General features: G+C 44.6%; 1 protein-coding gene across 2 annotated transcripts in view; it reads right to left on the minus strand.

The window, feature by feature from the left end:
• The window catches only part of Znf280c (zinc finger protein 280C), a 66756-nt gene extending 65545 nt beyond the window's left edge, over positions 1 to 1211 (minus strand). Inside the window, exon 1 of one of the 2 annotated variants that reach the window (XM_045141111.1) lies at positions 1075 to 1211. The gene's annotated coding sequence lies outside the window, so the exon portion shown is untranslated. Of the gene's footprint in view, positions 1 to 49; positions 108 to 1074 lie in introns of those variants that run through there. The other variant, XM_045141112.1, reaches the window with a different exon arrangement.
• Positions 1212 to 17803: the final 16592 nt, after the last annotated feature.

Here is a 17803-nt window from a genome sequence, read left to right on the forward strand (position 1 = left end):
TTTGCTTTTGTTTTTTTCATGGTAGGGTATCACTCTAGCCCAGACTGACCTGGAATTCACTATGTAGTCTCAGGGTGGCCTCGAACTCACAGCAGTCCTCTCCTACCTCTGCCTCCAGAGTGCTGGGATTAAAGGCCTGTGCCACCACACCCGGCTGTCCTGAGACTTCTTAAAAGGAATTAAAAACGAGTTAAGTTTAGAGGAAATCCCTCCATCGCAACTGCAGGTTTTCGGAGGAAAACCTCAGAATGAGCTATTTTATTTTCCCCATGTCATTAAGAAAAACGTGCAAGGCACACTGCTGGGATATTAGATATCTAACTCTCCTCGGGGCTTTTATCCTCTCTAGACAATAACGGAACAGAGCATGATTTCTATGTCAGAAGAGGGCAGTCCCTTTGGGTACCAACCAGAGTTTAGCATGGAAATACTGGCAACCCTGGGGAAAGGGGACTGGGCCAAGCGAATGGGCCGCGGGACCGGAGGGTGGGCGGGTCCTGTCGCCATCAAACGTACAAAAGGCCAAAAGGAGTCGTCTCTTAAAAAACAAAAAACAACAACAAAAGAAAAACCGCAAACATGCCAAGGCCAGGGAAACCCTACAGGCCTCAGGAGACCTGGAGGCGGCGGCGGCGGCGGCGCCCACGCGGCCGGCCAGGCAATTCGCGCGCGCGTCCTAGGCCCGAGGTGGTAGTGGGTCGCGGTGACGGCGACCCGCCATAGCGCCCACCTCTCCAGCCACACTTTACAAGAATACTTCCCCTTCCCTGGCCCACGCAAGATGGAGGCCCACCCGCCCCCGGGGCGCCACCCCCGGGCCGCCACCCCCGAACACGCCCCCGCCGGCCTTAGAGCCACCTCCAGAGCTCACCGCCGCCACTCGTCTCCTCCGCCGCCACGAGAACGCTGGAGCCCGTCCCCCCGCCGCCCTCCCAAGCGCCCGCCACCCTTCCCTTACACGTCCTATCCGCTGCCCCTGGAAGGCCGCCGCCCGTCCTCCTATCACCCTGGGATCCCCCCGCCGCCCCCGAAGCGCGTCACCCCACCGCCGGGGTACGAGAGGGGGCCGCTTACCGAGAGCCCAGCGGAGCATCCGGACAGTGACTACGAGGCAGCGGCGGAGGCGGAGGTGGAGGCGGAGGAGAAGGCGGAGAAAGGGAGGAGCGCGAAGCACTAGGTGACCCCCACCGAAGTAGCGGCACTCACCAAGCTTTCTAACGCCCAATGCAGAGCCGCCAATAAGGCAGCTTTTATATATACACGAGGGCGCGATGCCTGCCGGGTAGACACGGGCTCCGCCCCCTCTACATCCGGGCGCCTTTCTAACGGACGGGGATGAATTGGTGCTAACATGTGCATCGCCTCGCACACCCTCGAAGGTGAGGGCGAGGGGTGCAACCAGCGGGGATGCCAGTTTTAAGAGACCCTATAGTATGACTCCGGGTCAGACCCCATATTTTATGTGGCCACAGGGAAATCTAGCTTTTGAGACCTTCCTATGGAGGAGAAAAACAAACTGTACGTGACACACCGCTCGCGTTTCCACCGATAACACTAGAGGAATCAAGTTGCTTCCGTGCGTTGATTTCACCATGTTTATTTTAAAGCGTACCATTTTTGTTTGCCTTTCTTTGTTCGCGAATTTTGTCAGACGGGTTCTATAAATAGTTGTAACTATCCCGCAACTTGTCAGTTTATGAAACGAAATGCGTTTTATCAGAAAACGCTTGCCAAAATGCTGCTTACGCGAACGTTTTCTCAATGTTGCGCTTCGGCTTCAGAGAACGTCCTTAGGATGAAGCTATGGGTACCAGTGCTTCAACTGCCTGGCACACACACACCCCCAAGTACTCCCGTGGCTTCCTCTGTGAACCAGTAGCTAGGTTCTCCTCTGTACCACCTTTTTGCTTCTGGCTCTGAACAGGCTTTGCCGGAAAAGACAGAGAAGAATAAAATAAACACGGTGGCTAGGGAGATGCTTGAGGCATTAAAGGTGCGTGCTTACCAAGCCTGCCGACCTGGGTTCAATTCTCCAGCATCCACGAAAAGCCAGACACACAAAACAACAAACATGGCAAGTTAGAGGTTCCAAAACTCCCAAAGCCCACCTACTTTTTCCTTCAGTGTGGGAAGGGAGTTATAATGAGAAATTCGGAAGCCCATATGTTGCACCTTTGGCATATTGGGCAGTTTAGGCAAGAAGGTACTCCTATATGAGTTTTATGGGAAGGGGGTTATAAAATTTCAGATAAAGACACATTAAAAATCACCAGGGCTGGAGAGATGGCTTAGCGGTTAAGCGCTTGCCTGTGAAGCCTAAGGACCCCGGTTCGAGCCTCGGTTCCCCAGGTCCCACGTTAGCCAGATGCACAAGGGGGCGCACGCGTCTGGAGTTCGTTTGCAGAGGCTGGAAGCCCTGGCGCGCCCATTCTCTCTCTCTCCCTCTATCTGTCTTTCTCTCTGTGTCTGTCGCTCTCAAATAAATAAATAAAAAATATTTAAAAAAAAAACAAAGAAAAAAATCACCAGTTAAGGGGCTGGAGAGATGGTTTAGCGGTTAAGCACTTGCCTGTGAAGCCTCCCCGGTTGGAGGCTCAATTCCCCAGGACGCACGTTAGCCAGATGCACAAGGGGGCGCCTGCTTCTGGAGTTCGTTTGCAGTGGCTGGAGGCCCTGGTGCACCCATTCTCTCTCTCTGTCTCTCTCTGCCTCTTTCTCTGCCTGTCGCTCTCAAATAAATAAATAACAATAAACAAAAAAGTTTTTAAAAATCACCAGTTAAAAATATTTTTATTTACTTATTTGAGAGCGACAAGCAGAGAAAGAGAGAGAGACAGAGAATGAGCACACCAGGGCCCCCAGACACTGCAAAATAAACTCCAGACGCATGCACCACCATGTGCTTCCAGCTTACATGTGTCCTGGGGAATCGAACCTGAGTCCTTTGCAAAGTCCTTTGACTTTGCAGGCAAGTGTCTTAACCACAAAGCCAGCACTCCATCCCCAATACACTATTTTAAGGCTGGGGAGATAGTACAGTGGTGAAGGGCTAACGCAAGTTGCCCACACATCTGTAACCCCAATGCACCAAGGCAAATGAACACCAGATGTTTATACAACTTCATGCATCTGGCTTTATGCGGGTACTGGAAAATCAAACCCCAGGCTATTAGGCTGTACAAGCTAGTGCTTTTAACTGCTGAGCCATCTCTCCAGCCTGAATTTATGACAATTTTAATTTCTTCACAATCTCACTAACACTTGGTATTTTCCATTTTAATTTTTATTAATTTTTTGTTTGGTTATAGACATCTGTTGCAGTAAGGTTCACAGTGCTGGCAGAAAACACCCATCCAGGAGCAGCTTGCAGGGTGGGGGGTGTCTTTTTGCTTACATACTCGAGGGGAAGCTCCATGATGGCAGGGGAAAATGATAGCATGAGCAGAGGGTAGACATCACATCCTGGCAAACATCAGGTGGACAAGAGAGTATGCCAAACACTGGCAAGGGGAAGCTGGCTATAACACCCATAATCCCACCCCCAACAATACACTGTCACCAGGAGGCTTTAATTCCCAAATTTCTATCAGCTGGGAACCTAGCATTCAGAACACCTAAGTTTATGGGGGACACATGAATCAAATCACCGCACTCTTCCCCTGGCCCCCATAAACTGATAACCATCCATGATGTCAAATGCAATGCAAACTAGGTTTGGTGGTGCATGCCTTTAATCCCAGTGCTTGAGAGGCAGAGGTAGGAGGATCACCATGAGTTTGAGGCCACTCTGAGACTACCACATAGTGAATTCCACGTCAGCCTGGGTTAAAGCAAGACCCTACCACACACACACACACAAAAAAAGAAAAAAACACACAATGCATTCAGTCCATCTTCAGAAGTTCCCATAGTTTTTATCAATCCCAATGATGTTCAAACAGCCTCATAGTCCAAGTCTTTTAACTAAGCCACAATACCCATGCCCCCTCCAAAAAAACCATAATGGCACAGAATAAGCACTCACACTACAAAAGATGCCATTGGGCATAACAAAGAAATTTTCAGCCAATACAAGATTTAGAGAGGACAAACACCAAACTCTGTAGCTCCAAGTCCAACAACCCTAGCCAGTGACAAGTCTCCAAGTTTGATAATTCTAACCATTGACAAACCTCTGGAGTCCCAATTCCACCCCTCCAGCTAGGCTACTTACAGTCCCAGAAGACTTCATCTGGTGCCAGAAGCTCTTCTTGTCAGCCACCCCATAGTCCTGGCATCTCCATTGGGTCTCCACTGCAACCCATGATTCATCCCTATGGCTCCATCAGGTCTCCACGCAGGTAATCCAACAAGCATGCTTCACACTGCCCATGGCCATTTCAAAAAGCAAAGCTGTGTTGCAAATTCAATGACCCTCTCTTTCCTGCATTTGTTATACTCCATAATACCAGGTGGGCTACCAACTTGTTAATCCAGGGGATAATAAAGCAGAGTTTCAAGAACAGCATACTCCTTCAGCATTCAGGCCTCTTCAAAAGAGTCTGCGTTCTTCCTGCTGTCCCAAAGCAGGCCAGCTGGCCCAAATCTCAATGGATATAATCTTTCAAACAATTGCAACTGAATGGGTATCAATTTCTGCCCAAAGATTTAATTTCTGTGTCATATCCCTCTGCTCACACCAGTCCATTTCTACACAATGCAACCCTGCACAAGTTCTTAGGACACAGGCATAACAGCAAGCCTCTCACACAAACTGCTTCTAGCCCAGTTCAGGCAAAGTTCTTTCTCAACCTCATAAACCAAACCTCACAGTCCACAGTTCTTACTGCATTCAGGTCTTTCAACTCTAACCAGAATAATCCATCAAGCTGTACTTACAGCACTGCAAGTCATCTTTTAGGTCTAGATTTCAAATTCTTCCACATTCCTTTTGAAAATCAGCTCCAAAAGGCCAAAAGCCACACAGTCAGATTTCTAGCAGAAATGATCCCACTCCTCTGGTATCAACTTTACTGTTTCATTCAGATTCATATTGCTAGCAGAAAGTACTGGAGCAGCTTGTGGGGGAAAAACACTTTATTTTGGCTTACCAACTCAGGGAGAAGCTCCATGATGGCAAGGGAAAATGAAGGCATGAGCAGAAGGTAGGCATCACCTCCTAGCCAACATCAAGTGGACAACAGGAACAGGAAAGTGTGCCATTGGCCCAGAACTCAAGCATTTCCAAATAAAATTTAAAATATTGTAAGATAAAGCACAAACTCTGTACTTAAGAATTACCCTGGGGATGGAGAGATAGCTCAGTAGTTAAGGTGATTGCCTGCAAAGCCTAACAAAAGATTGAATTCCCCACTACCCATATCAAAGCAGATGCATAAGCTGGTGAATGAATATGGAGTTTGTTTGCTGTGGCAGGAGGCCCTGGCATGCCCATTCCTTCTCTCTCTCCCAATTTCTCTGTCAAATAAATAAATAAAATTATTTTTAATATTGTTAGGAGTTATCCTGAAATTATTACTGGAAATTGATGTCTTTGAGACAGAGTTTTATTTAGCCCAGGCTAGCCTCAAATTCCTTATCATCCTTTCCTGCTATGAAGTGCTGGGATTACAGTATGAGCCACCATGCTCAGTTTATGTAGCGCTGGGGATTGAACCCAGGGCTTCATGCATGTTAGGCAAGCACTCTACAAACTGAGCTCCTCCACAGGATTAAATTAAAATTGTATATAAAAATAGTTTGTTATGGTGCTGGAGTTAGCAGTTAGCAGGTAAGGTACTTTCCTGCAAAGGCAAAGGACCCCGGTTCGATTCCGCAGTATCCACATAAGCCAGATGCACAAGGTGGTGCATGCGTCTATAGTTTGTTTGCAGTGATTGGATGCCCTGGCATGCCCATTTTTCACTCACAACCCTTTCTCTCTCAAATAAATAAATAAATACATAATAGTTTATTGTGGATTTTGGTGTTTTCTGTTGCTTTATGTACTTTCTGTATTATGCCAGAGCCTTGTGGTTTCAAAGTATATTTAAGTATATTTTTCAATGAATTGGTAAGTGCAAATGAATATCCTCATGCTAAGGTGAATTATTTAGCACCAGCTAAATTAATTCTCTTTTGAGTAAATAAAATTTAAACTTTGTAGACAATTTCAACAATTTCTTTTTTTTTCATTTTATTATTTATTTGAGAGTGACACACACAGGGAGAGGGAGAGAGAGAGAGAATGGGCGCACCAGGGCCTCCAGCCACTGCAAACGAACTCCAGACGTGGGCACCCCCTTGTGCATCTGGTTAACGTGGGTTCTGGGGAACCAAGCCTTGAACCTGGGTCCTTAGGCTTCACAGGCAAGCGCTTAACTGCTAAGCCATCTCTCCAGCCCAATTTCAACAATTTCTTAATTCAATTATTTGATTTGCAGGTTGTGTGCATGTATGTCTATGGGTGCACCAGGGTCTCTTGCCACTACAGATGAATCCTCATCCAGCTTTACATGGGTGATTGGGGAATTGAACTAATAATGTCAGTAGGCAAGTGCCTTTAACTACTGAGCCATCTCTTTAGCCTCCCTAAAACTTTTAATCAATTTCCTACATATTTGCCCAAATTTGTAAACTCATGTAATGTTTATGTTGATTGATATTGTACATACCAAAAAGCTATTGTTTTGCATTCTTAAATTCATATCATTTATCAATATGTATTTATTTATTTATGTGCAAGCAGAGAGAGAGGAGAGAAAGAGAGAATGGGCATGCCAGGCACTTAGGCCACTGCCAATGAACTTCAGATGGATGCACCCTTTTATGCATCTGGTTTTATGTGGGTACTAGGCAATCACACCTGGGTCATTAGGCTTTGCAGGCAAGCGCCTTAACCACTGAGCAATCTCTCCAGCCCTAATTCAGATTTCTTTTGTTTGTTTTCATTTTTATGGGATTTTTTTTGTAATTCAGCTATTTTAAAAGGTATTTTATTTATTTGTGAGGAAAGAGAGAGTACAAGCATGCCAGGGCCTCAAAAACAGTTTTATTTATTTATGAGAAAGAAAGAGAGAACTTCACAGTCTTCAGACACATGTGACACTTTATTCATCTTTTTTTTTTTTTTTTTGTGGTAGAGTCTCTCACTCTCTAGTCCAGGCTGACCTGGATGGAATTCACTGTGTATTCCCAAGATGGCCTCGAACTTGTAAAAATCCTCTTATCTCTACCTCCCAAGTGCTGGGATTAAAGGCATGCACCACCACGTCCGGCTTTGTTCATCTTGCTTTGCATGGTTACTGAGGAATCAAACCTGGGCCAGCAGGCTTTGCAAACAATTGCCTTTAACCTCTGAGCCATCTTCCCAGCCCTCCATCTTTCTCATTCTTTCTGGTGATTTCATATTAGAAGATTGCAGTTTGCCATGGTTGGGGAAATAGTTGACAGGAAATCAGCAAGCACTACCAAAGAATCTGGGTGGCCAGTATTATACCATTGGTTGAATCACATGCTTTGTCCTCTGCGGCTCAATGCTTAATGAAAGATACCTCAAAAAAAGTCCTCATATTTGTAACCAAAGCAGGATCTCCATGATTTACATTTGGAGTTTCTAGCTAGTATTTACTTTGTTAAAAGGTTCCAGTGTTATGAGATAAATAATATGTATGAAAGTTTTTGTTCTAGGCCAAACCACCAATTTTAAATATTGTCAATGGAAAACTAGAAAGTTTAAAACAGCTATCCAAAATTATATAAGGATCAAGAGAACAATATAAGGGCAAGCACTAGTACCTTGTTTTCCCTCCTCTGGGTCTAATGCTCTTTCCATCTGTAGAGTAAGTCGCTATAGAATGAATCTTGTAAGGAAAAATTGATGCCATCATGAGTTTCAGTAGAAGAAATGTGCTTTAATCACTTAAGACCTAACTAAGGCTTCTCTATGACCGTCACATTTCCGATTAAACCACTTTGCAGTAGAGGGCTCTTAAATAAATTCTAAGGATAATCAGCCTATTTAGGTAATTTCTTCGAAAAGAGAGTTTTCATGCTTCTCTGGCAACTTCACACACTTCCTTTGAAGTGCAAGATTCACATCTACGAAGTCAGTACTTCGCACTGGTACATATTAGAAACAGGCATGAAGAATTATATAGTCCCTTCTCATGTATTATTCACAACTAATTGGCAAGATGAACCAAATATTCCAGAAATTATTGAGTTAGTCAGCAAAGCAATAATATAATCAAGTACTAACTTGGGTACAGACTGTCAAGTGCAGAGAATTCAAAGAAATGGGACGTTAGAGCAGATGGATATGGACATAAAGGATAAATGCAACTTTATAAGCCCAAACAAGGATGGTATGTATGTATGTTTATAATATGCTGCTGGGAATTAATACTGTGAACATGTGGTAGAAAAGAAGCTACAAGTTGAACTGATTTACTGGGTTATTATAAGAGTTACTTGTTGAGGAGCTAAAACTTATCCTTGTTAGCAGATGGCAAAATCCCAAAAAAGGAACTGTCCAGAAAGGGCCCAAGGGGAAGATAAGAAGGAGACAGTTTAGGCTAAAACAAAGTAAAATGGAGTTCATTGTTAAGCTGGACTGACTACAGAAATGATTGATATGTAAATTGTAACATCTTTGTTTGTTCACTTATCCCTGCCCTTGGCTATGTAAACTATAAAATGGAAATAAAATCTCAGCTGGAGGTCAGAGCTTCTTTGGAAGGCTACTTCAAGCTCCTTGCCCCTGGGTAATAAACTCCTCTTCTTTCACTCATACTGGCGTTGGAGTGATCTTTCCAGAAAATTTCTACAATAAAACAGTTATCTTACCAAAATCAGTCTACATATTCAATGCAATGCCCCTCAACGTTCTCATGCCACTTTTCTTTGTTATATATTTATATATTTATTAAAGAAAGAGGGAGAGAGAGGAGAGGCAGATAAAGAGAAAGAATGGGTTTTCCAGAACCTCTAGCCACTGCAGAAGAACTCCAGATGCATGTGCCACCTTGTGCATCTGCCTTATGTGGTACTAGGGAATCAAACCTGGGTCCTTAGGCTTCACAAGCAAGCATGTTAACTGCTAAACTATCTCTCCAGCCCAACTTTTCTGTTGTTTTTTTCTTTTTTAAATTATTTATTTGCAAGCAGACACACACACACACACACACACACACACACACACACACACACACACACACAGAATGAGCATGCCAGGGCCACTTACCACTATAAACCAAGTCCAGATGCATGTGCCACTTTGGAATCTGGCTTTGTGTGGGCACTGAGGAATCAAACCTAGGACAGCAGGCTTTAGTAGCAAGTGCCTTTAGTCGCTTAGCTATCTCCCCAACCAATAATGTCACTTTTCACAGAAATAAAAAAATATAGCTGGGTGTGGTGGCTCATGCTTTTATTCCCAGTACTCAGGAGGCCGAGGTAGGAGAATTGCCATGAGTTCGAGGCCACCCTGAGATTACCTAGTGAATTCCAGGTCAGCCTGAACTAGAGTGAAACCCTACCTCGAAAAACAAAACAAAACAAAAACCTTAAAATTCATATGGAAGCCAGGAGTGGTGGGCATGCCTTTAATTCCAGCACTTAGGAGGCAAAGGTAGGAGGATTACTGTGAGTTCAAGGCCACCCTAAAACTAGCTAGTGAATTCCAGGTTAACCTGGGCTAGAGCGAGACCCTACTCAAAAAACAACAGCAAAAATACAGAGGGCGTTTGAGGAGGGGTACAAATGACACAGTATAATAATGTATACACATGAAAAAAGTCATAACGAAACACATTACTGTTTATGCTAAGTAAAAGAATTTATTAAAATGGAAGGACTGGTGAGATAGGTCAGTGGTTAAAGACACTTGCTTTCAAAGCCTGCTATCTGGGTTCAGTTGCCCAGTGCCAATGCAAAAGCCAGATGCACAAAGGGCCACATGCACCTGGAGTTCATTTGCAGTGGAAAGAGGTCCTAGCACACCCACTGTCTCTCTTGCTCTTTGTCTCTCTCTCTCTCTCTCTCTTTCTGTTTCTCTGTGTCTTTCACTCACTGTCTCTCACAATTAAATAAGTAAGTAAATAAAAATATTAAAATAAAATGCTGCTAAGACTGCTGAGCTCTACCTACTCCTTCCTACCATTGCCTTGATTATTCAATTTACACACAACTGTGGTTGTTTCAAGAGCAAGAACTCACCAATGTTATATTTTGTAAGTTACAAGTTCCTGACTCCAATTCTTTAACTATCGAGCCATCTCTCCAGCCCCTTGATTCCAATTCTTATATAGATATTCCTGTTGGTGGAGGGCAGGTTATACAACTAAATTCAGCTGCAAGGAAGATTGAAAAAGTGAGCATTGGGGCTGGAGAGATGGCTTAGCGGTTGAGCGCTTGCCCACGAAGCCTAAGGACCCCGGTTCGAGGCTCGGTTCCCCAGGACCCACGTTAGCCAGATGCACAAGGGGGAGCACCCGTCTGGAGTTCCTTTGCAGCCACTGGAGGCCCTGGCACACCCATTCTCTCTCTCTCTGCCTCTTTCTCTCTGTCACTCTCAAATAAATAAATGAAAATTTAAAAAAAAATTAAAAAAAAGAAAAAAGAGAAAGTGAGCATTGGATACATTTGTCAGCATCTATAGTGAGAACTGGGCTGCACTTTCTTCCAAAGCTCATGTTAGTGAATTCCCTAAATGCAAAGTTCAGACACTGGGGCGGGGGGAGGGGTTGCACATACACACATATGGACATACACACATATATTTTCATCCCTGTTTTTGTTTTTTTCAAGGTAGGGTCTCGCTCTAGCGCAGACTGACCTGGAGTTCGCTATGTACTCTCAGGGTGGCCTTGAATTCATGGCGATCCTCCCACCTCTGCCTCCCAAGTGCTAAAATTAAAGATGTGTGCCACCACGCCCGGCTTCACCCCTGTTTTGCTCAAACTGTTGTTTGTAGAGGAACATTATTAGCATCAGAAGGAAACTTATTAAAAGACCCAGGACTTTTAGTCTTGGCTCACATCTTCACTATTAGAATCAGTGTTTATTAAAAAAGAAACATTTATTTGACTGGGTGTGGTGGCACACACCTTTAATCCCAGCACTGGGGAGGCAGAGGTAGGAGGCTCACCATGAGTTAGAGGCCACACTGAGACTACATACTGAATTCCAGGTCAGCCTGGGCTAGAGTGAGACCCTATTTCAAAAAACCCCAAACAAAAAAACTAACAAATAAAACAAAACAAAACAAAACAAAACAAAAACCATTGATTTGTATGTGAGGATAGAAAGAGGGAGAGAGAGATCAAACTCAGGATGCATACACCACTTTGTGCATCTGGCTTTATGTAGGAACTGGGAAATCGAACCTAGGCTGAGAGTCTTTGTAAGTAAGCATCCTGTGGTGGTTTGATTCAGGCGTCCCCCATAAACTTTGGTGTTCTGAATACTAGGTTCTGAGCTGATGGATATTTGGGAATTAAAGCCTCCTGGAGGGAGTATATTGTTGGGGGCGGGCTTATGGGTGTTATAGCCAGTTTCCCCATGCCAGTGCTTGGCACACTCTCCTGTTGTTATTGCCCACCTTATGTTGGCCAGGGGGTGATGTCCACCCTCTGCTCGTGCCATCGTTTTCCCCTGCCATCATGGAGCTTCCCCTCAAGCCCGTAAGCCAAAGTAAACCTCTTTTTCACACAATCTGCTCTTGGTCAGGTGATTTCTACCAGCAATGGGGACCTGACTGCAACACACCCCTTTACCCACTAAGTCATCTTCCCATCTCCCAGAACCTGCTTTTCAACAACCATGTAAGATAACTATATATAGATATGCTGCTTGACATTATGTATTTGGTCCTTTCTTATTTTCAATGTTAGTTACCATTACTCTTCACTTATTGACAGGGTTGCCAGAAATGTAGATAAAAATGCAAGACTCCCAGTTAGATTTGGAATGGAATTAAAAAATAAAAAATTTGTTACTTTTTATTTATTTATTGGAGACTGACAGAGAAAGAGGCAGATAAAGAGAGTGAGAGAATGGGTGCGTCAGGGCCTCCAGCCACTGCAAACGAACTCCAGATGCATGCGCCCCCTTGTGCATCTGGCTAACGTGAGTCCTGGGGAATCGAGCCTTGAACCAGGGTCCTTAGGCTTCACAGGCAGGCACTTAGCTGCTAAGCCATCTCTACAGCCCTGGAATGGAATTTTTTTGAGGTAGGATCTCACTCTAGTGCAGGCTGACCTGGAATTCACTATAGTCTCAGGGTGACCTCAAACTCACAGCCATCCTCTTACCTTTGCTTCCTGAGTGCTGGGATTAAAGGCATGTTCCACCACACCTGGTTTAAACATGGAATATTTTAAAGTATGTGTTGTGTATCAGATTCCCTCCTGAAGAGAGGAAGGAAAGAGGCTCTGAGGATTCAGAAAGTCAAGTCTTAATTTTTTTAATAAATATTTTATTTATTTGAGAGAGACAGAGAGAGACAGAGACAGAGAGAGAATGGGTGCCTAAGGGCCTCTAGCCACTGCAAAAAAAAAAAAAAAAAAACTCCAGACACACTCACCACATTGTGCATATAGCTTAAGTGGGCACTGGGAAATTGAACCTAGGTCCTAAGGCTTTGCAGGCAAGTGTCTTAAATGCTAACTCATTTCTCCAGCCCAAAGATCTTAATCTTAAAAGTTAACATGACCCCCAAGGTTGTAGGAATCATAAACAAAGGGCAGACTTTGTCCAATCAAACATTTCTACCTGAGGGAGGTTGGGAGAGGAGGGAAGCCCAGGAGACTCAAGAAGTAAACAAGTTTAGGAAAATGACTAAAAGATCCTACTCTAAGGATATATAAAAGGGAAACAACTGCTTGGGGATAAAACTCTCCAACTGAGCTGCCTCTTAGTGGTACAGTGTGCTCTAGACTCCAACCAGTCCAGCTGACTGCTCTAGAAGTAACTCCAATAAACTCATTGGTTTACCAAAACTGATTTTGATGCTATTCTACTTTGGTCTTTCACTTATGCCATAGCTGGGGTGAATAGATAGGTGTTCCTGTCACCCTGGGGGAAATGTTTCCTATAATGCTGTTTTGTATCTTATGTAGAATCTTTATTCTGCCACATAACCCCATCCACCCATTTGTCAAAACCAACCAAAAGAAAGGGACTGAACAAAATGGCCTATAGGAACACAGTCACATCTATTTTTAATTTTTTTTTAAATTTAATTTTAGTTTTTTCTTTATTAGTTATTAGTTATGTACATACTGTGAACAGCCACATTGGTACCATTGTTAGCCTCCTTCCTGTCCTCCCCTCCCCGAAGGGACCCTCCTCATTGGGATTGTGGGTCATGCATTGTGGGGGTAGCCATCAGTTATGGGGAAGGGACAATGTCTCTGTGCATACTGTCCCAACTTGTGGCTCAAGCACTCTTTCTACCCCCTTTTCTGTGAATTTCCCTGAGCCATGTTGGGTTCATTTTAGGTCTACTTCAGTGATGAGGTCTTGAGAGCCTCTGTGTCTCTGGATCTCTGGTTTGGTAGGAGTTGAGTGTTCTCTGCACCTATCTCTTTCACTCTTGTGCTGGTACCAGAATCACCAAGACAGCAGCACTCTTGCTCATTTCCCCAATTACTCTATGGTTTCAGCTGGAGCCCTGGTGAGGTGCAATGGGCTGATTCTCTCCTCAGGTTCTACATCCATCAGAATTTTCACTGCCTTTTAATTAACATAAAGATCAGGAAAATAATTCAAAGCCAAATTTGTTACACAGGATAAGTTTTTATAGCATCCAGTAAAGGTGGGGTCTGGCAATCCTAGGTAGAAGTTCTCCATCAATGGCTTGTTACCATCTCCAAATCAGGAATATGCAGGCTGATGGAGATATGGTTCTCAGGCTGAGACTAGGGGTCTTTTCCTGGTACACTTGCCTCAGAGTCAGGGAGGGAGGTGTTGAAATGTCAATCCTGAACAAGCCCCCAAGATGTTCTGGGGTCCTATGTTGCACCTTATTTTTTTTTTTTTAATTTTGGCATAGAAGATTTTAAACAGATCCATATATTGTAATCTCAACAGTTTCAAGCCCAGTGAATTGTATGCAAGCTTTCATGCCTGAGCAGCTGCTGCTGCTTCTTTTTCTTCTTCTTTCGAGGTAGGGTCTCACTCTAGTCCAGGCTGACCCGGAATTTACTATGTCGTTTGAGGCTGACCTCAAACTCACAGCTATACTCTTCCCTCTGCCTCCCAAGTGCTGGGATTAAAGGTGTGCACCACCATGCCTGGCTCAGGGACAATTTGAGTATCAATTAAAATAAATTGGTGTCCTGTGTCTTTTTTTATTCCTTTGATTTCCTCTTTGATTCCTTTGATTTCTTCTTTAACTTCTTTGATCATATTTACAATCATTCTTTTGAAATCTTTCTCAGGCATTTCCTCTAACTTGTTCTCACTGGAGGTCATTTCTGATGCATTAATAGTTTTTGGTGGGCTTATATTGTCTTGATTTTTGGTGTTTCTTGTGTTATAATGTACATATTGTTGCATCTTGGATTAAGTTAATGCTGGAATTTTCTAGTTAGCTGGGTATTCTTAGCTGTATCAATTGATCTGATGTTATATATCTTCAGGGTAGGAGATTAAGATGTTAGGTCTGGCTCTTAACACTCTCAGAGTATCTAGAAAAGTGTTCCTAGGGGTTGAGTTTGCCTGCTATGGGAGTATTCAAGTAGGCTGAGTGGAACAAAACACAGGTAGATTCTAAAATGTAACTAAACACTATATATATTCAATCAAAAACAGCACCAAGCTGGGCGTTGTGGCGCACGCCTTTAATCCCAGCACTTGGGAGGCAGAGGTAGGAGGATCGCTGTGAGTTCGAGGCCACCCTGAGACTACATAGTGAATTCCAGGTCAGCCTGGGCTACAGTGAGACCCTACCTCAAAAAATCAAATAAAAAAAATAGCACCGAGTATTTATGCAAGAGTAAGTATTAAAACAACCAGATCCTCTATCAACAAAGAGGTTAAGATTTCTGGTCTGTTGAGGGTTCCAAGTCAGCTTGTGACCAAGTGAGACCCTTCCCTGGTGCAAACCCAGTTACCTTGGATGATTTTGGTCTCAGTCAAGTTGCTGCCTGGGTTGTCGGGCTGCTGTTCTGATTTCTGGAACTGGGCACTGGCTTTTCCTGCGGGGCAAACCAAGCCTGGCAACTGTGGCCCTACAGACTGGCACTGCCACTGCTGGATCCACAGCCGCTGGAGCTGCTGTTGCCAGTGCCAGAGCTGCTGCTGTTGCTGCCGGAGCCTGAGCCACCGCTGCCAGAGCTGCTTCGGCCTGCCTGTGTGGGCTCTGGATGCTCTGGGTCTCTCCTACTTCTCTGCTGCCATTTTAATTTCTTACACACCTCACTTTCTAGTAAAAGTGTGTATTTTGGTGGGTTTTCTTTGGCTTTTTCCTCCCCTAGGCTGCTTTGGCGTGGTTTCTATGCTGCCATCTTAACCAGAAGTCTACAGAATGTTTTAATTTTCATAAAGAGAAGACTTGTTTGCCCTATCTGTAAGTCTTAGAAGATAGCTCTTGAAGCTACCACAGTACTGGAAAGTGCTATGTTGGCTGCTGGGACAGGTAAGTCATCAACAATCTACAGTACCAGATCCTGAAATCTACTATCAACTCGACAGGCAAGATGTGTCCATTGGTATACTGGTGGCACATAACTTATGGGGGCAGCCAACTGCTCTCAGATTGGATTTGAGGCCTATTCAGTAGGAGGGAATTTATGTGTAGTACTGAAAACTGAGTCAAAATCCTATGGCTTAGAAGGCCATAGGTCCTAGAGGTTAGCTATCACCAAAGGGCTAAATGGGTGTTCTAAGGCCATTAAATTGTATTGTAAATGCATGTTTACTCTCATTGATGAATGCCATCTTCAATTTTGGTTGGTGAGGCTTCTTTTTCAGATAGTGGTGAATATTGGGGAGATACAAAACTCATCAAGAATGACATAAAAAAAGAGATTAGCACTGGACAAGTCATCTTTATCACTGCAGAGGACATGGCAGACAGAATGTTATTTCTGTTCTCAATGCTACCCAGAAAAGCTTCATTATGTAGATGGCAGTAGACACCAAGGAGACCCAAATTACATCAAAACTCAAAAATAAGAGGCTGTTGGAGAGCTCAACCCTAAAGGTGACATTTCTATTACACCCACCAAGCTCAGGGAACACTGAAGAAGAGGGGGTGGAAAGGATGTAATAGGCACAGGGTGAGGAGTACTTTAGGGCACTGTCTTCCAGACATGAACTAACTGGTATACTTATGGTCTCACAGTGGATGTTGTTACCCCACAGGACCTGCTCATTCCTGAACCCATCAGCATTTTGATACAGAGGACAGAGAAAGACAAAAAAGGATGAGACATCAAAACAGAAGAGAGTCTCCTTGGAAAGAGTATGTTTATGTGCTAATAGTCTGAATAAAATGTTTAAACAATAAAAACTAAAATTAATGCCATTTAAAAAAGATCTCTTCCACTTCCAGTTAAGATGGTGGCATAGGTACCACGCCAAAGCAGCCTGGGGGGGGGGGGAGAACAAAAAAACTCAGCAAAATACACACTTTTACTAAAAAGTGAGGTGTATAGGAAATTGAAACGGCAGGGGAGAAGTAGAAGAAATCCAGAGCTTCTAGAACCCACACAGGCCAGCAGAAGCAGCCCTGGCAGGTCCACCAACCATGGTGGCAGCGGTGCACCAGAAAGCCGCCAGGCTTGGCTCCAGCCGCAGGAAAAGCCAGGTGCTGGAGCTTCCACTCACACTGGAGCTCTCCGCAACTCAAGAGACATGAAGGGAGAGCGGCAGTGAACAACGGAGGAGCAGACCACGAGGTAGAAGAACACGTGGAACAGCAAGAGAACCAGAGAAGCTGCGGCTCCCTCCCCTCCCCCACCGCCTGAGCCCAGCTCCAGCAAACAGATCTGTGGTCCCGGGACCTGGCCATGCCAACTTGAGCCCACAGCAGGACCCAAGCATGAGCAGGGGCCGGCAGCAACATCAGCTGCTCCGGCACTGGCAATAGCGGCCCCAGCAGTGGCGGACCCAGTAGCGGCAGCTTCAGAGGCAGCAGCACCAGATCCAGCAGCAGCAGTGGCAGATCCAGCAGTGGCAGCTTCAGAGGCAGCAGTGGTGGAACCAGCAGTGGCAGCTACAGCAGCAGCAGCAGCAGCAACAGCAGTGGTGGTGACAGACCCAGCAGTGGCAGCTTTAGCAGCAGTGGTGACAGATCCAGCAGCGGCAGCTTTAGCAGCAACAGTAGCGGTTCCAGCAGTGGGGGTGCTGATATGCAGGGCCACATCTGCCAGCTTCAGTTTGCCCCGCAGGAAAAGCCAGTGCCCAGCTCCAGAAATCCGGACAGCAGCCCAATCACCCAGCCAGCAACTTGACAGAGACCAAAATGATCCAAAAAGGTAACTGGGATTGATTGCAACAAGAAAGGGTCTCACTTGGTCACAAGCTGACTTAGATCCCTCAACAGACCAGAAATCTTAACCTCTTTGTTGATAGAGGATCTGGTTGTTATAATAACTACTCTTGCATAAATATTTGGTGCTGATTTTGATTGAATGTGTACAGTGTTTAGTTCAATTTTAGAATCTACCTGTATTTTATTCCACTCAGCCTACTTGAATACTCCCATAGCAGGGAAACTCAACCCCTAGTAACACCTTTGTAGATACTCTGAGAGCCTTAAGAGCCACACCTAACACCTTAAGCTCCTATCGTGAAGATATATAACATCAAATCA

Source organism: Jaculus jaculus, chromosome X (assembly GCF_020740685.1).
Source record: "Jaculus jaculus isolate mJacJac1 chromosome X, mJacJac1.mat.Y.cur, whole genome shotgun sequence".
Classification (NCBI taxonomy): Eukaryota; Metazoa; Chordata; class Mammalia; order Rodentia; family Dipodidae; genus Jaculus; species Jaculus jaculus.